Source organism: Hypanus sabinus, chromosome 20, assembly GCF_030144855.1.
Source record: "Hypanus sabinus isolate sHypSab1 chromosome 20, sHypSab1.hap1, whole genome shotgun sequence".
Classification (NCBI taxonomy): Eukaryota; Metazoa; Chordata; class Chondrichthyes; order Myliobatiformes; family Dasyatidae; genus Hypanus; species Hypanus sabinus.
The window spans coordinates 48,012,124-48,032,433 of record NC_082725.1 but is presented as its reverse complement, the minus strand read 5'-3'; the positions used below and the strand labels follow the sequence as shown (position 1 = coordinate 48,032,433).

Here is a 20,310-nt window from a genome sequence, read left to right as displayed (position 1 = left end):
GTGACTTTGTGAAATGATGCAAGCTCAATCATCAGCAACTCAGTATTAGTGAGACAAAGGAGATGGTGATGAACTTTAGGAAGACTAGGCATGTGTTGCTTCCTGTTGCAACTGATGGTGAGGACATGGATGTGGTGAGGACCTACAAGTACTTGGGGGTGCACCTAGATGAGAAATGTGAGTGGATCACCAACACAGAGGCTGTGTACAAGAAGGGCCAGAGTTGCCTCAATTTCCTGAGGAGACCGAGGTCTTTTGGAGTATGCAGGCCTCTCCTTCACATGTTCTACGAGTCTGTTGCCACCAGTACAATCTTCTATGTGGTGGTGTGCGGGGGCAATGGCATCAACACGGGTGATGCCAACAGGCTCAATAAACTGATTAGAAAGGCTGGCTCTGTTATAGGAGTCAAACTGGACACACTGGAGGCTGTCGTAGAACAAAGGACCCTACGGAAAATCCTGGCAATTCTGGACAATGTTTCTCACCCTCTGCATGTCACCTTGGCTGAACAGAGAAGCACTTTTAATAAGACAACTGTTCTGCTGCAAAGAGATCTATAGGAGGTCATTCTTCGGCCATTAGGTTCTATAATGTATCAACCTATAGTCGGGGATGTGATGACCTCCTCCTGTTAGACTGTTTGAGGTAACTTTTTTTTATTCTTTCTTAAATCTCTTCTGATATTTGTATATTTGTACATCTGTGCACTTGTAATGCTACTGTGACAGTGTAATATCCTTTGGGATCAATAAAGTGTCCATCTATCTATCTATTTATCTAAAGTTAGTTCAGATGATCCATCTCCACAACTTTACACAACTACACTTTGTTTTATTGACTTGCTTCTTTTCCTATGTTCCCACAGCACATAGTTTGGCTGTTCCATTTTGTTTTTATTCATTCGCAATCTCTTTCTGCTTCTTCAGCTGTGTTATCTTTTGAAGTTAGCTATGTTTCCCTTCCCACAGAGATATTGACTCCCAGTTCGTGTCCCTTGCCACAGCTGAGTGCTTTACATTGCTCCATTGATTTTAAATTGCAGAGCCTGATAGAAACTTAGTGCAGTTAAACAGAGAAATCAACTCATTAGCTTTCTCATCGTGCACACAAGGCTATTGTGGTTTATAAACTGGAACTATCACTTTTAAACATTAATTCTCCTTGGCCTTTCATCAGAATCCTGGAGGCCTGTTGATAAACCAACCCTGCAGAGCAAAGAGAGTTAACACTATCACTAAAGAGTAGTAAGCAGAAAAGTCAGAAGAATTTTACTGAACATATCAAAACTTTGATTACTAGTCTGATTTCCCATGTGAAAGGAATTATTATTTAAATTGAATATTGATATAGTTTTTCCAGTATTCAACCCAATGAGAAAGAATGCAACTTCAAATATCTGTAGTTCTGAAACTTACATCCTATTCTTATTTTCATAAAAGGATCACCAAATCCTTCCACAGTAACACAACCTTAGCCTTGCACTTTTGATCTGTTACCTTGAGTCTCTGAGCTCAGCCAAGGCAGAAGGATATTTACCGTTCAGAGCAAGTGGAAGGCCATTGTAAAATTGGAGGAGAACGGAGGTTTAATATGTGCCTGAATCCAGACTGAGTGAATGCTGTCTTCTGAATCCTCCATTTCATCTGCCACCTCTACTGGCACTAAATCTAATGCAGAAAAAGAGAAAAATTAGGCCAGGGAGAAAATAAATGAGAGCTGCTAGCAGGGTTGGAGAAATTGGGTGAGCAATAGACTAAATTCTCCATTCATCATACCTCTCAATAGCTGGCTAGAGCCTCAGAAATTCATTTGTAAACAGCTATTCTGCTGTTTTTGGTGATATAGTTCAAGTTTATTGTCATTCAACCATACACATGCATGCTGTCAAATGAGATAATGTTCCTCTGGACCAAGGAGCACAATACAGTACATATAACGCGCTCTCATAATACTTCCACAAATAACTTAACTAATAAGAAGGTGCATCTGTGATACAAGTTAAAAGGTAAACAGTATAATGCTTCAGGCATTTCATGTGTGATGAGGTCTACGTTGTGCCAAGGAATTCAGTAGTCTTATGGCCTGGGGGAAGAAGCTGTTTCCCATCCCAACAGTTCTTGTCCTAATGCTATGATACCTCCTACCTGATGGATGGATGGGAGGGATCACTGACAATGTGTACATAGTGCTCCCGGTACCGTGTGGAAGAGAGACCCTGATTACCCTCTCAGCAGCCTTCCCAATCCTTTGTAGGGCCTTACAGTCAAATGCCTTGCAATGCCTGTACCAGATGGTGATGTAGCTGTTTAGGACACTTTTGATGGTGCCCTGTAAAAATTGGCTAAAATGGGAAGGAGGGGGTAGTCTCGCTTGTCTCAGTCTCCTCAGGAAGTGGAGACGAAAGAGGTGGTGTGAGGGACCAGGTGAGATTGTCCTTTATGAACACTCCCAGAAACCTGGTGCTTCTAACTCTCTCTTCAGAGGAGCCATAACTGCCTTTGTAGCAGTGTAAGTTGCTGGGACATTTGATGTACAAATGTTCTGTTTTCAGGAGGAAAGCAAAATTCAGCATTAAATTGGTGGGGAAATTACTGTTCCCTGAAGTGCAAGTACAGCTCTTAGTACATTATAACACAATTTCCTGTGACATGTTAATGAAGTGCATCCATTGCCATTATTTATGCATTACAGTTAAATGGTGGTGTGTCTGGTGAGAGGAGAGTGAGGTTTAATTCATCCACACATTCTTGTAGGCTGACAACAGGCAGTGAGTAGATCAAAATGTACACAAACAATGCCAGTGTCTTCCACTCAGTCCGAAGTCTGGTACGCAGATTGTTCAGCATCTGAGACCAGTTTGAACTGGCCTCAGGGGCCAGTCAATCACAGGTGAGTGAGGGCATAACCAGACTCAAAAAAGAGTTACTTTCTCCGAGTAGTAAGGCTAATTAATGCCTCCACCCATTAACCCCAACACTACTTTATTATTTCCCAGCAGTTACTTTATGTACAGCTTTACATCACTTTATGGACATACAATCTATGTATAGAATTTATCTTATGTACTTACATTTATTGTGTATTTTAAAAATATTATTGTTTGTTCTTTATCTTATGCTTTTTTTGTGCTGCTTTGGATCCAGAGTAAAAATTATTTCATTCTCCTTACATTCGTGCACGGGGAATGACATTAAACTATCTCGAATCTTGTATCTTGAACTGGCCCGTTCAATCTTCTGTTCTCTGCACTGTCATGTCTGACTATTTGGTGCTGACTTTTTCTGTAACAGGCAGCTGGAAGTCCAGCATTTCGAATCCAAGAAAGACTGCCTTACATTTCTGGTAAATTAGTAATTGGCTGGCATTTTCAAACCAGTCATGGTGTTTTCTGGTAGAGAAACCAAGAATGTCTGTCTACATGGATATTTGGTGTGGTGACCTGAAGAACCCGTAGCACTGGGTAGCTGAGGCTCCCTGAACAGATGCATCCTTAAGAAGATCCTCGAGCCTGCAACATGATTCTCTTTTGTTCTACGGACCTGGAGGGACTCAGTGGTATCCTCAGATGTTGCTCACCTCTGAAATTAGTCCACATTGTCTACTATGATAAGGCAAGTCAGTTGTGATATGGTCCAAATGTCCGCAGTGGACACAACCTTGGTATAGACTACAGGTTGAGCACCCCTTACCTGAAATGCGCAGGGTCAGAAGCCTTTCGGATTTTTTCTGATTTTGGAATATTTGCATCTATAAAATGAGATAGCTTTGGGATGGGACCTATTTATGTGTATATTACACATACATCTTATACAAATACCCGGAAAGTATTCTTTACCTCTGCCACATCTGTTCTTAGGATGCAGTTTTTCAATCAAGGGCATCAGGGATACCTTCCTTCTTGAAAGGACAGGGGTTCCCCGCCTTTATTATAGATGCTACCCTCACCCACATCTCCTCCATTTCCCATACATCTGCTCTCATAACATCTTCCAGCTGTTATAATAGCGATAGAGTCCCTCTTGTCCTTACCTACCACTCCATCAGCCTCATCTGCAACTTCCACCCATCTCCAAAGGGATCCTACCACTAAACATACCTTTACCACTCTCCCCACCTGCTTTCTTCAGGGATCACTCCCTCCACAATTCCCTTGTCCATTCATCCCTCCCCACTAATCTCCCTTCAGGCATGTATGCCTGCAAACAACCTAAGTGTTACACCTGTCCATATAACTCCTCCCTCACCTCCATTCCGGGTCCCAAACAGTCCTTCCAGGTGAGGCAACACTTCAGCTACAAATCTGCTGGGTCCCCCTCCTCTGTCCCTTTCTCCTATTGTCCACTCTCCCCTCTTATCAGATTCTTTCTCCTCCAGCCCTTGACCTTTCCCACCCACCTTGCTTCACCTATCACCTTCCTCTCCCCCTATCTTTTATCTCAGGCATCTTTCCTCTTCCCTCTTAGTCCTGAGGAAGGGGCTCGGCCTGAAACGTCAACTGTTTTCCATAGATGCTGCCTGACCTGCTGAGTTCCTCCAGCGTTTTGTGTGTGTTACCCTGGAAGTAATTTTATATAGCATTTTTCATAATTTTGTGCTTGAAACAATAATGTGTACACTGAACCATCAGAAAGGTGAGCTCTCACTATCTTGACCAGCCAGGTAGACAGTCATTGGCTATTTGGTATTGGCATCATCCCCAACTTTGAACTTATGTGCTAGTGGTAAGCAGTCTTTGTCTTACACTTGTTTATCAGACATACGTACTGATGTATTCATTCAGTGTGTTTAGATTTTCATTAGCTTCAACATTGATGAATCCACTCCTCCAAAACACAACCGAGATCTTCATTTTTCCCTTTATGCAGAGTTTTAAAACATTTTTTCCTTACTGTTCATTACTTTCAGCATAGAACAGTTTGTCCTCTGGTCGTAGATGGTGGTTACTCCAACACCATACTCCTCCGTCAGATGCTTTACGTTTGCTACCCCTGTCAGGTTTTCCCAACAACTTGACTTCCTGTGTTCTAGATAAATATAAATGCTTCCCTTTTTCTTTTCATTATTACCCATAGAGGTAACTGAAGGCGTTTTTGACATTTTCAACAATATCTTCACAGTATAGAGCAGAGAATAAGCACAAAACTCATGGTAATCACTGTGGATAATGCACAAAGGTCTGGCTATGATGACTGCTGAAAATTAAGTGCCACCAACAGGTCCCACTCAGGGGTGTGAGGTCCCTTCTCAAAACTACCTATCAGACCTGTGCATCACAAACATGAAAAAATCTGCATATGGTGGAAATCCAAAGGAAAACACACAAAATACTGGAGGAGATTAAGCAGCATCTATGGAAAAGAGTGAACAGTCAACTTTATGAGCCGAGACCGTCATCAGGACCTGCACATGACCTGGGAACCTTCCCAATGCCTTGTAGTATTTTCCATTTGTGGCGTCATGTCAACACTCAAGAAAATTTTGGATTTCGGAGGATATCAGATTTTTGACTTTCAGATCAGGGTGCTCAACCTGTGACTTTAACAAGTGAGTCAGCATCCTGGCATTCTCTTTCAGCACCCTGCTGCATTTCACCTCCAACAGGCTTCCACAGGTGAAGTGGAAAATTCAGTTTATGTTGCCCCACATCAAAAACAAAATCAGTGATTGAGTAACAATACACAGATGATTCTTGTGTGTGCTTGTGTTCAGGAGGCTGGCTGCCAAATCATTGTTGATTCATTCTCTGAAGCGTATGAGAGGTTGGGCCTTACACTGGGTATCCAGAAAGTATCTGTGGGGCACCACGGTAGCAATGCTGTTACAGCTCAAGGCGCTTCCGAGTTCGGAGTTCAATTCCAGCGCTGTCCTGTAAGAACTGTCTGTATGTCCTCCCCGTGGAATGTGTGGGTTTTCCCCAAGTTCTCTGGTTTCCTCCACAGTCCATAGACGTATTGGGTAGATTAATTGGCCAATGTAAATTGTCTCGTGATTAGTTTGGGGTTAATTGGGTTTGTCAGGGACTGCTGGGATGGCATGGCTCAAAGGGCTGGAAGGGCTTAGTCTGTGCTTTATCGGTAAATAAGTAAACAAACAAAATAAAACTATGGTTCTCTACTAAACTTCTCCACTGCACAATACTCTTCCCAAAACTCTTGCTCCCTGAACTAATGTTCTAATGATAGATCCTTTAGTATTGGTTTTTGTGGAGTTTCATATTGATCGGGCACTGGAGAGATACAACCCATGCAATTTCCACAAAATTCTCCAAATCCACTGGCAGGACGAGTAAAACTCCAGTGTCCTCCACCAAGCCAATGTGTCAAGCACTGAAGTTCTCATTTGGCTCCAATGGTTAGGCTAGGTGGATGGAAGAAATGTACAGAGATGTCCTCAAAATCTCATCAATAAATAATTACAACCGGTGAGAATTTCTCACATTGCTGTCCACAGTGAGATTTAGAATGCCATTTGTCCATTTCACAGGAGCACAGGGACATATAGGGGGAGGATTACACTGGCTTGCAAATAAAACACTCACCAGCCCTTCAAAACTGTTATTGCTCTACTTGTGGTGGGGTCCAAGAGCCCCACTTCTCCCAGAGGAGACAGGTCAGAGACTGGAAACAAGTCATCCATAATCTCAAGGGGCTGCTTCAGAAATAGCACAATCCTTGAAAATGCATTTGGCTAGATTTATATTTAGCATTGAAAGTTATGGGGAAAAAATCAAGCCGACATTGAAAGACAAGCACTTTTTTTGTGTTGATGGTTTTCTTAGCAATTCACATAAATACAGTTTTCTGCACAGCCTTAGTTAAGGAATGTGAATTAACATTGGCTCAAACTGATGTCGTTCTTGGCTAACTGGAGCTCTCTAATGCTTGCTTGTGGTAATCCAGAATGGCATGCTGTACCGAATCACCTTGCCCTATCTACAGTGCACAGTCGTGTTCCCATGGTGATCCTGTCTCTTTAGATAATTGCAGCAATTTCTTTTATTGACATTTTACCCATTTCCCAACAAAGCCGAATTTAGATTGATTTTCTGCAGTCTCAAGTTTGATTTCTGCAAATATAACCAATTTTAAAACAGCCCTACAAAGGAATTATTATCTACAAAGGAGAAAAGAAAGTAATGCTTGCATCTAAATAGTGCATTTTGCAGCATAAGACTGCCCATTGCCTTTCGCGATCAATGGAGAGCTTCTGAAGTGTAATCAGTCACTGTTGGAATGGAGGAAAGGTGGCTGTCAAATTGTGCACAGCAAGGTCCCTCAAACAGTAAAATCCTGAAACAGTTTCCTTGTTTTATTGATATTGCTTGTGGGGTTTAATATTGATCAGGCGGGTGGGGTGAATGTTTGTACCCTTTTTTAAAAGTATAAAGGCAGAGGAGAATGAAATTATCTTTGAATCTTAGATTGATGACATTTCGGAGCTCATAATGTTGTAAGATAAATGTAGTATTTGTATTAAAGATTTTACAAAAAAAATTGAAATCTTCTTTCTGTCTTACACACACACACACTCACATATCTGAAACACTTTCTCATCAACTCCTCTCAGATTCAGCCATTTACACACACACACACACACACACACACACACACACACACACACACACACACACACACACACACACACACACACACACACACACACACACACACACACACACACACACACACACACACACACACACACCCCCCTCACCTCAAACACTCAGGCACACACAGAGAGCCCTTGATGAGGACCAAATATCATTCGTACCACCGACCAACGGACAGCAACACTTTCTGTAGGACGGATATTCAGTATATGTTCCTGGGTTTTCTCCAGACTTAACTTTTTTCACCTGTGTATTTGTATCAAAGTGGGTGGAGGGGGGAGCAGGGGTGGGGGGTTTGGGGGAAGAGACCTTGATCACTAAACTAAGTCAAACATTTCAGTCTCAGTCAGGATGAAGCCAACGCCTGAAGCTAACTGTGATGGTGAACTTGTGAACTGTGTCTGCTTTCATTATGTAAATGGCACCTCAGAGTTCAATTAAAACAGATATTTTGGTCCACTGTGTCATGGTCCTGCAATTTATTAAATTAGGTCATTTAAATTTTGCACTTCTGTACACTTCTGCCTCAGCCCATTCTTTTGCTAATGTAGTGCACTCTGATTTTTAGCTGGTAGAATTGGAAATTGAAGTTTTGACTCTTTTGCTAACGGCTGTGGGTAAATCGATGAGATTTTGGATACTTTAATTTGTCTTAGGGAAATGCTGGTTCTTGCAACATTGCTCATTCCCAGACACTGATCTCCTGTCCATTAGGAGTGGATTCATTAGGTCAAAGACTTGAATTCAAAGCTTTCCTGACTTCTCTCCAAACTGCAGAGAAGACAGCAGAAGATCTGACTGTTTTGCCCCTAAAATTTTTCTCCCCAGTTTGTAAACAGACAGCAGTTAAATTATGCTCATCGATCCTAATTCCTCAAGCCTTTCTGTGTGAGTGATTTGAGTTGAGGATCCTTAGTTGCTTTGTTGTGGACAGACTCCTTTGAACACCAGCAGCTGAGATGTTTTGTGTGGTTAAAAGCATAGTTGATTACACCGGGTCATCAATGAGATTAAAGGCCTTCTGTGCGGCTAGTATGAAAGATGAAGCTTCCATCTAATCCAGAAACCAGACTGGCAAAAACGAAGAGCTAGTTAGGTCAACCCCTTTAAGGCATAGCTACATTATTCTTTTGAAAAGGACTGCGTGTTATTATCAATGATGGTGGTCCTTCAGCAGCAATGTCCAGTATTATTTATATACCTTTGACTTCAAAGATTATACAAAACACCGTCCTTTTGGATGGGTAGCTTAATAGCATTGATATTAATGGTTCAGTAGTCTGGTTGCAAATGTGCTGTAATTGGATGTCAAATAACAAAGTAATACTTTATTTCTGATGATTTTTTTAAAATATCTGTCTGCATTCAGGCACAAATCAACTATTGGCTGAGATTAGTGGTGATTAATGAGTTAATCAAAAAAAAAAATTCAGCCAGCTGCAGCCAGAGCAAGCTATGTGATATCTTGGTCTTCTCCTGACTCGGTGTGGATAATATACTCCTGCAAATTGAAGGGGATTGTTTTTTCCATGTACTAAATTGCTCCAGTTTTCCTTCTGTAAGTGAATTCCACAGTAGCACGGCCACTGTCACAATCTTTTCATTTCATCTTTGGAGAGGCAAACCCAGGTCATCTGGATTGTAAAGCTTCACCTTCTGAGGATGGAAACAGATGTCTTCTCTCATGAATGTCCTCTGCTTGCTGCTTTCATACAGGCATGAGGTACTGTGTGCAGCAGGGTGAACAGCTGCCAATTAGTGTATAGCTAGTATTTCTGAGGGCTGTGCTTGTTGAAGTTGGACAGGTGCCACAGTGATTCTGGCTCCCTCTCCATGCAACATCCTGGGATGGTGTGTGCACAGCAATGCCAGTCATTTCTTTTTGCAGTAGCTTGTCTCCAAATCTATTTCAACGTGAAAGCATCTCCAGAATTTCAAAGTTTATCCATAAGTAGTCTGAAGTAAAAATAATTTGGGTCTAATGTGACCACTAGTAAGTTCAATTTGGACTTCTGGTTTAATAGGGCACTGAATGTGTGCAATAGCTCACTGGTAGTTTAAAGGGCAAGGAATTCGACTATAGACATTCCTATTAACACCTTTTCTGAAGTAAATTGTGCTGAATTATTACTGCAAACAATGACGAGGCAAGTGAAGGCAAAGCAAATTCGAGGGATGAACCGTGCTGGTATGTTGCAGAATTGGCGCAGGTGGAGTCAGCCATTTGGAGAGGAGAAATTGAGGCAGAGGAGCTCCAATGCCTGTAAAACAGGCCCAGAGTGGGAGCGTGTTCTAGGCCCGGAGCCTTTCGCTGCAGTGGTGCCTGGGTCCTCGCGTGAGGTATGATATGCTGTTTGGATACGGTAATTTTAAACACTGGACCAGATATAATGGAAAGACAGTGTTTTGGGAATGGAGGCTAGAGTCGATTTCATTCACTCTCCCGTGATGTTCATTCCTCTGTCCATGGTTCTGAGGCTGTGAAGACCGCCCTGGCTGCTGTGCTCCTTGTCCACTAGTATGATGGACTGATACCGAGACGGAGGCTTTGAGCCTACTCCAGTTTGCTCTGGGATTGAGATCATTTTGGTTCGGAAGGTTTATTGCACACTTCTATTCTTTGCATGATTTGTTTTTGTTTCACCTTTCTCTGCGCATCTAGTGTTGGTCTTTATTTTATTTTTAAATTGGGTTCTTTCAGGTTTCTTGCTTTGTGGCTGCCTGGAAGCAAACAAATCTCAAGGTTGTATAATTTATACATTCTGTGTAAAACTTAAAAACCATGAAACTTTATTTTGTAGTCCATTTTCAACTACCCTGGCAGAGTAGCAACAAACAAATATCCCATGGGGAACCTGCAGGATTTGCCACTGATCAGGTGGGTGGCCACACCTATCCTCATGCCATCATCTATGTAAAAACTCTACCCTTTTTCTTTCTTAGCTCTTGACTTCATTATCCAATCCAGTTTGAGCCACTCTCATATCTTCCACCACAAAACTGGAGTTCAGTCAGATCTCTGCTACTTACATCTAGTGCAAACCAAGTTCCATGCAAGCATCAATGGAGTCCTTGCTAACTCATATATGGCAAAAGATGTGGAAAATTCATACCCTTGCTTTAAATTTCCTCTATGACTCCTCCTCCTCTACCTCTTTAACCACCTGTACTGTATTTCCAATTATATCCTGTAATAATGGTTCAAGATCGCACTACGGAAGACAAATGCCAGCCTGTTGGTGGTTCATGAAGCAACAACTTCAATCAAATAATTTATTAACAAAACCTTTACTGTGGAAAATTGCGGTAAATGATCACAAACAATGAAGAGGTGAGTGAAGGTGGGGCTGACTCGAGGGTTGAGGCGTGTGATGCAAAGTTGAAGGGAGCTGAGGCATGCTCACGGAGCAGTGGTTGGAGCAAAGTCGAGACAGAGTTGTGGTGTGCGAAGTGGAGAAAAATCAGAACGGAGGAGTTTCGGAGCCCATCCATCCAAACCGAGAGTGAGGAACCATCAATGCAAGTGCCAGGCCGATTTGAAAAGGTCGGGTATGGGCCGAAATGTGGTGGGGGGGTCCAGGCCCAGAGAACATTGATGCGATAGGGTCTTAGAGAGAGAGACCATCCAGTGTTTGGATGATTTAAATGCTGGGCCAATGGATTGAAATATCCTTGTGTTTGTTGGGACCGGCATAGAGGTTGGGGCCGGTTCTGCTTGCTGCTCCACGGCATTTGCTTTGTTCTTTTCTGCTCTAAAGCTTTAGGCTGTTCTGGGCTTCATGTCTGCAAACTCTATGATGTTTTGCTCCATTGCGTGATGAACTGAGGCTGAGGCTGTGGGCCTAGTCTGGCTGCTCTGGGCTTCATATCTATGGACTCACTTTCATTCTGAATGCTGTTGCTTGCTTTTATTATTTGCATGATATGTGTTTTTTCTCTTTCTCTGCACATGTGTTTGTGATTTTTTTTACTGGGTTCTTCTGCGTTTCTTGGTTTGTGGCTGCCTATAAGGAGACAAATCCCAAGGTTGTACAATTTGTACATACTTTGATAATAAATGTACTTTGAACTTTAATCTAACTCTGATTTTCATTTTTGATCTTTGATAATTGTAGTGTTCTTGCTCAGGTGTAAGAGAACTCTGAACTAAACACAGAGGTAAACCGTAGTCAATGAAAACAGGATCGCAGTAAGATTCACCATTTACTGTTCACTCTTCCTCATTAACGTATGGTGAAAACTGTTGCTAAAACAATACAAGATTTGTACAGTATTTGTTTCCTTCTTGATATCACATTTATATCGTAAATGCTTGCAAAAGTAAACTACAACTACATTCCATTAAAATGCAGCATACAGTCAGAACCTACCTATGCCATTGACTGCTTTAAATACACTTCAACACAAACTATCCGCAACTCTTTAACTAACAAAAACATAAACATTATCAACCGACGTTACTTTTAACAGAATCAGCGTTAACATTTTAATTCAACATATCGATTATCTCATGAACTTACGGCGTTGCTTCACTATGTTTCTAGTGTGTAGAAAGACAACTCTTCTTGCGCTGATCCTGCACACACACAAGCCCCCTCCTTCCCGTTTCTCCAAACCGGTATTTTCCCACAAGACGCGGCGGAACCGGATGTGACGTCATTGCATGCCGCGATATATCACAGACAATGAATTTACTTTAAACAATCCTAACTTTAACTAGAAAATGCTAACAAACGAATTACTAAAGTGAAAATATTATAAACTAAACAAATGCAATAAAGGCAACACACTCCCCGCTTGACCTTCGTAGGGTCACAATGAACAGAATACAAAACTTCAGTCTCTAAATCGGTCCTTAGGTAGAAGTAGAATGACTTCTGTAACTGGCCTTTGGTAAATTTTCACATCACCTTGGTCGGTAGTTTTCAACTCAACCTTCCTGACATGTCCTTCCCTGCTAGGGAATGTGGCAGTGATTCTGGCCATTGGCCAGCAGTTGTGGCGATTTGCTTGTCCCTGAGCAGGACTAAATCTCCAACTTGAAGATTCCTGCAGGGTTCTGTCCACTTTTGTCTGTGTTGCAACAAAGGTAGATATTCCTGTCTCCAATGAGACCAGAACTGATTTGCCAGAGCCTGGGCCTGTCTCCATTGCTTTATGTACAAATCCTTATCAGAGAAGTCCCCTGGTGGAGGGGGAGCTCCTGCCTTCTGCGTAAGGAGCATTCATGGCGAGAGTATGAAGGGGTTTTCCGGGTCAGAAGATACAGGTAGGAGTGGTCGTGCATTTATAAAGGCTGTGACCTCTGCCATTAGTGTGCACAGTACCTCATGGGTCAATCAGGTGCATTGCTGCATCTCAGGTTTCCTTTTCAGGGTTTTTGCAAGGACGTGAACTGCTTGACTGCCTGCTCTTTGTTGTTTGGCAAGCACTGGCGTGGTTCTCTGAACGGCAATGGGGCGACCCCATTATTTGGTTCGTCTCTGAAGACCTTGGTGTCCTTTGTTTTTAAGAAAGTAGCATCTTGAGCTGATGGAGCAAGTTTATTATCATGCTCAGTTTGAGGGAAGACTGACTGACCCAGCGTCTTGTCAGTTACTTTACATTTGTTGAAGTCTCGTCGTGCTTCCTTAATACACGTGACACTTGTGCGGGGTTGAAAAATTGAATGGCGGCCACTCTCTAGCACATTGGTCTTGAATGTGTTAACCGTCGGTTTGTGTACATTGCCAGGGCACACCTCTCCTATCACCACCCAGCCCAGCCCCAAAGGGGGCGTTGTGTGGTCCATTGACCTGCTGCCTAACCTTGTGCACCCGAAGAACATCTCTTCCTAATAGCAGGAGTATTTCTGCTTTTGGATCCAGTTCTGGGATGTGTTTGGCGATGTGGTGGAGATGTGGCTGGTGTAGCACTGCACTTGGCATCGGGATCTCAGTGCGGTTCTTCAAAATTTCATTGCACTCTGAGAGTGGAGGGAGACAGATGACGACTTTACCATCCAGGGACTCGAGCTGGAAGCCTTCTGCCTTCCTTCCATAAGTTTCCATGCTGCCTGAGCAAGTTCTAAGGTAGTACGGGAACTGATTACTCTCAATGTTAAACAAGTTAAAGAACTCTGGACTGACTAGTGAGCGATTGCTCTGATCGTCCAGAATTACATAGGCTTTGATGGCCTTGTCTTTGGCTCTCTTAGGGTACACCTTAGTGAGGCAGATCTTTGAACAAGAACGGCTTGTCTGAGCTTGACCACAAACTTCTGTGCAGCTCGAGCTGACAACAGTTGTCCTGGAGTGAGCCTCTCCCTCCCCACCATCCTGTTGTGGGGATGAAGGAGCGTTGTCAGTTTGCGGTAACGGGCCGGGATGCATGGCCCCATCGTGATTAGTGCTATTACATTCCGGGCACTTCACGGCGATCGTACACTCTCTGGCAAAGTGAGAGGTCGAGGAACAGCATTTAAAACATATTCTTTTCTCCTTGAGAAGGGCCATCCTCTCTTCAAAGGATTTTTCCCTAAACGTTCTGCATTTTTTGAGGGGGTGGGGTTTGTTATGCAATGGACAGCTCTTGCTAGGGTCGTTGTTAGTTGTAAAGGTTTCAGTCTTAAGCACTGAGAAGGTTTATTAATGTTGAAATTATTTGAAATGGATTTATCTGGCTTGGTGTAAATTGTACTGCTTCCTGGACCCATGAGGCTAGGGTCGTTTCGCTTCTTCGCCTCCCTGCACACAAACCTAGTGAAATACTCGAGGGGAGGAAATCGACCATTGTTCTCTTCCTTGTACTCTGAGGCAACAGACACCCACCTGTCCTGCAGCCCAAATGGAAGCTTGTCTGCGATTTGTCTAATCCCGGATGGAGTATCTAGGTATACTAGCCCAGTTGAGTAGCCATCTTCTTTGGCGCCTTGAATCTCTGTGAGTAAATCTCCGAGCTCTCTTAACTTAATGTGGTCCTTGGCTGACACCTTAGGAAAATTTTCCAGATATCGGTATAGTGCCGCTTCAATAATTTCGGGGGCCGCATAGCCCTCCCGAAGTCTCTCCCATGCTTTGCGTAAGGCTAGCTTGAGGTTGTTGATGTACACTGAATGTATGCGTCTCACCTGTTCACATGATTCTTTTCCCAGCTATTTCGCCATAAGATCCAACTCTTGGGTTGCTCTGAGCTGGATTCCATCGATAGCGTTGGTGAATGTGGAGTACCATGCATGGTAATTTTCAGGTTTATCGTCAAACTGGTATAGTCCTGAAGTGACGAGATCTCATTGTGCTAAATACTGTGCCATGGGTTCAACTGCAAGTGGCATGCGGGCTGGGGAAATATGTCGGCAGGTATATGACTGAGGGCGTATATCTGTTATGGAATTTGCTGTTCTGAATTCGGCCTGTGCCTCTCTTCTCGCCAAATCTGGTAAGTTTGGTGTCGAGAAGTATTTGTCATCGACCCTTTCATTCTTGAACTCATCGCAGAGTTGCAAGGGTAAATTGTCTTCGTCAGATGGATGTGATGCAATTGGGCCTCTCTGAGACTCCTCATGAAGTGGGACGTTATTGTATAAGTATGGAGAGGAAGAACGAATCTTCCGGTCTATTTGAGAGCGGACATAGTTGCTTGTGCGTTCCAATCTGGTCTTTTCTGAAGTAGATTTTACGTCAACCAGATCATGCATTTCTTCAGCATCTTCTGTGAACTCTGCTTCCACCCTGGCAGCTTCTTCTTCTCGTTCCAGCGTCAGCACTTCTAACTCTGCCGCTATCCTTGCCCTTTCCAATTGGTTTTCGGCTTCTCTGGCAGCCTTTTCCATTTCTCTGGCAGCCGCTTCCTTCTGGTTTTCGGCTTCTCTGGCAGCCGCTTCCATTTTCAATTTTGCTTCTTGTTTGGCGTAGAACGCTCGCACCTTGGCGGATTCTGCTTTAGCTCTTGCATGGGCAGCCTTACTTGATGATGCCCTACTGTCCCTGTCGCTGGATGGCAACGATTTGATGCTGAATCGAGTTGTCATTGCAGCACTTGAAACACCTGATAATGCCGCTTTTTCACTGTAGTGTTCTCGCTCAGGTGTAAGAGAACGCTGAACTAAACACCGAGGTAAACCGTAGTCAATGAAAACAGGATTGCAGTAAGATTAACCATTTACTGTTCACTCTTTCTCATTAACGTATGGTGAAAACTGTTGATAAAACAATACAAGATTTGTACAGTATTTGTTTCCTTCTTGATATCACATTTACATCATAAATACTTGCAAAAGTAAACCACAACAACTACATTCCATTAAAATGCAGCATACAGTCAGAATCTACCTATGCCATTGACTGCTTTAAATACACTTCAACACAAACTATCCGCAACTCTTTAACTAATGAAAACATAAACCTTATCAACCGTCATTACTTTTAACAGAATCAGCATTAACATTTTAATTCAACATATCGATTATCTCATGAACTTACGGCATTGCTTCACTATGTTTCTAGTGCGTAGAAAGACAACCTTTCTAGTGCTGATCCTGCACATGTGAGCCCCCTGCTTCCTGTTTCTCCAAACCGGTATTTTCCCACAAGACGCGGCGGAACCGGATGTGACGTCATCGCATGCCGTGATATATCACAGACAACAAATTTACTTTAAACAATCCTAACTTTAACTAGAAAATGCTAACAAACGAATTACTAAAGCAAAAATATTATAAACTAAACAAATGCCATAAAGGCAACACAATAATTTCTCAACAATTAGTCCCTGGACAAGTCCTGGTTCACATGAATTGCTTTATCAGTCCATGTGAGTTTAGAAAGCAGGTACTGTGGATTATTTCTTTAAGCTAATAGATTTTCTGCAAATGACTTTGAACAATCTAATGAAAACACACAAACATAAAAAACATATAAAAATTGGAGATACACTTATGGTCACTTTATTAGGTACAGAAGTGGAGACCGTGTGGTCATCTGCTGCTGGAGCACATCTACTTCAAGGCTCACTTCGATGTGTTGTGTATTTAGAGATGCTCTTCTGCACACCATTGTTGTAACGCATGGTGTTTGAGTTACTGTCACCTTGCTGTCAGCTTGAACCAGTGTGGCCATTCTCCTGCGGCCTCTCTCAATAACAGTGCATTTTCATCCACAGATCTCCGCTCACTGTATGCGTTTTTGGCTTTGCACCATTCTCTGTAAAGTCCAGAGACTGCTGTGTGTGAAAATCCCAGGAGATCAGCAGGTTCTGAGATACTCATACCACACTGTCTGGCACCAACGATCATTCCATGGTCAAGGTCATTCAGATCCTATTCTTCCCCATTCTATGCTTGATCTGAACAAGAATTATACCTCCTGGCCATGACTACATCCATTGAGTTGCTGCCACATTACCAGTGGATTAGATACTTGTATTATCGAGCTGGGGTATAGGTATACCTAATAAAGTGGCCACTGAATGTAGTTTAATCTTGTATAATGCCTTTAACTGTATTTCTGTAATGGTTGTATTTCTGTGATGTATTGTCGTCTGCAGTTTACTTGGGAATGGAATACATATAAAAGGCAAGGGACTCTTTCTTCCCTGTTGCACCAGAGAAATAAGGCCTCTATTTAAAAATATCCACACCTAATTCATGCTAAAGGCTTTCTCCATATTTTCTTGTTACCTGTTCAAAATTTCAGCAAGGTTGAGGTTATTCAACTTAGTTAAGCTCTGAAAGGTGCACTTTGAGCTTAAGTGCATACATTCAGCAAGAAAAGGTAGACAAAAATGGCTGAGTCTTAAGAGACTGTAGGAGTTTAGCTAGCCCATGCTTGGTGTCTAAAAGGTTTAGAAACACTGCTATAGATCCTACAGTCTTGAATTACTTCCATTGACCTTGCTGTATCTGTAGCTCTCATCCTCACTTTCAAGCATTTCTTAAAACATATTCAACCGCCCAAACAGCTCTGAATGTGGCTCATAGTGCAAAGTGCCTCCAGATGTTTGACTTCATTAAAGTCACTATATGAACGCAACTAATATTTGTTGTTCTGATCACTTTGACCACTAAACAATTGTAGTAGGTACACAGAAAAAACAAAAGGGGGGGGGGGTGATGTTTCAGTCATGTCGTTCTATCTTTGTGTTCATGCTGTGATGGATATTTGCTTCTAAGGCTGGGGGTCTCATGTTTTGCCAAGCTCGCTTTCGAAACAAAGCAGCTGCCACTTGTAAGATTACAAACAGTTGTAGGTAACCATCCAACTACCATTTCTCTTTTTTAGTTTCTGATCATAAATGGGAGTTAGTCCTCAGTTGTTAAAAATGTAAATTGAAAGCAGTAATCAGTTTGAAGTTGAAACAAAGCACTGTACAGAGCAGCTTTGCAAACAAGCTCTGTATATAGCAGACACTCTGTCTGTATAGAGTAGATGCTAACTCACTACACCTGCTTTAGTACTGCTGAGGAGATGCAGGAGAAGACAATGGGTTATTTAATTTGACTTGTTTCAGCAGACCAGATGGATAATATCATTTAGCAATAACTGATGTGTTTATAGTTAGAAGTTTTATATACTCAAGGAAGTTAGCTTTACAGAATTAGTAGATAGCTGAGATCTATGTTGCTGCAAAAAGCTTTTAGACCTTTCGTGTAAGAAGGGTACCTGAAGAGATATCATATACTCGTGAAGTCACCTATGTGGCAAAAAAAAACAGTGTGAAAGTAGTCAGAAATTCAGGCTAATTAGAAATGATCAAAAACAAGAAGAAGCATGAATAAAACATGGAGTGAACTAGAATCCATTTCACTGGCTTAGGTTTCTGCAATGGATGATTAATTTCTCTTCTTAGCTTATAGGAATTATACCTATGTTTTGGAAATCATTTGTGGTTTAGAAATGCTGTGTGTTTTGAAAATCCTTTGTGTTTTGGAAGAACTTCGTGTTTAGAAAGGGTTTGTATTTTGGAAATGTTGAAGATAGAAATCCTCTGTGAATTTTAAATGGATTTTAAGAATTCTGTTTGGATTTAAAAGTATAATAAAAAATGAATTATGTTTAAAACTACTTTGTTAGTTGGAAGTATCTACTCCTTGGTAGGGTGAGGGGACCACACTCCAAATGGGTTTTGGCAACTAAACTCGCCATGGAGAATAAACAGGGATGTGAACTAGTCTTTGAAGACTGGGTAGATACAGGATAAGCTGCCTTTAGTGAGAGTACATGTGGCTATTTATACCCAATAGGGCTTAAAGTCTTTGTACGAGTTTAGAATTTCATGGCGAGTAAACCCAATACCATCACAATGCTTACTTTTCATCTTGCGTCACTACTAATAACTTAATGAATTAGTCTTGTACTTTTCCATTTATGTAACTTCTAGGTTGACTTTTTGTCCTGACATGAAATCAGGCGAGATACGCCACTTCACAATTCAGTTTTGGAGAACTATTGTAATCTAGAAGTGCAGCTCATGTACGAAAAAAATGAGGTTAGGTATAGAATTGGAGGATGCATAAATGGATTGTGCTGATTACGTGCAATTTCCATATGTAGATCAGGTTAATTAGAGCTCCTTAGCTTTCTAATTGAAACAGGAAATCCAATGGAAACTGGAGTGTATAATTATACCATTACAGAGTGATGTATTTGGTTAATTGGATGTAATTTGGATATGCAAATTAAGTTCATTATGCAATCGTGTGCCTCTAGTAATTTAAAGTGGAGAAATGCCTGCTGCGGAGGGAAGACCTTGTGGTGTGGTATGTCAGTGTTAAATGAATTTCTACACCTGCTGTTGGCATTAAGCATTGTTTTCATGAATGATAAAGCCTTTCCTACCCACACAGGGTGATTAGCTCATGGGCAAGGGAAAAGCTGTGCTGGGTCATCTCTTTTCTTGATGGTTTAGATATAGGCATCAGCTTGACACCTTGTTTAAAGGCTAGGCAATCACAAAATGTTCCTGAGAGAACATAAGCTTGGTCTTTGAGGGTGTGGAAGGTGGCAGCGGGGAGGATCATTGAAAAGATACTGCAACATAGGCACATTCACCCTGAGGTGATAGTACCATGTGGCTGCCATATGTCTCTTCTACTGCTTGCTTTGAAGTTCCTCAGCTTGTTGTAACCACCAGAAGCAATGTCAGAATACAAATGTAACACATTGTCTGTATAATTCTGTCGACAGTAGGCTGTAACAGGATCTCCATTTTCTGTGGCTACTAGGAGTAAAAACTATCCATGAGAAGTGGAGACTGTTGTGCTGTTTGTAACCTTGGAAAAAGTACACTGGGTACAGAGCGGTCCTCCCAACCACCCACTCAGCATTATCCATTCAAAATAAGAGCAGGAGCAAGGAGGAATGCAGTGTAGCAAGAGGAAACTTTACTGCTTAAAAGGTTCAGTGGAACAGGAGGAGAAAGTTCTACTTGCTCCATCACAGTTTTAACATTAAGACTATTCACACAAGAGGTTCTGCAGATGCTGGAAAATTTGGGCAACACCACACTCAAAATTGTCCTCCGCCTCCTTCCCTTTAGTCCATGGCTCACTGTTCTCTCCTATTAGATTCCTTCATTTTTAGCCTTTTACTTCTTCCACCAATCACCTGCCAACTTCTTACATCATCTCTCCTCCCCTACCCACCCACTGTTCCCCTTAAATGGTCTCACTGATCGTCTGCCAGCTTGCACTTGCCCCCATCACACACACTCCACCTTAATCT

At 42.1% G+C, this 20,310-nt stretch overlaps 1 long non-coding RNA gene across 1 annotated transcript in view; it reads left to right on the top strand.

Moving 5' to 3' along the window:
- The window catches only part of LOC132378505 (uncharacterized), a 300,183-nt gene that overhangs the window by 49,169 nt on the left and 230,704 nt on the right, over positions 1-20,310 (top strand). The gene's annotated exons all lie outside the window — the stretch shown is intronic.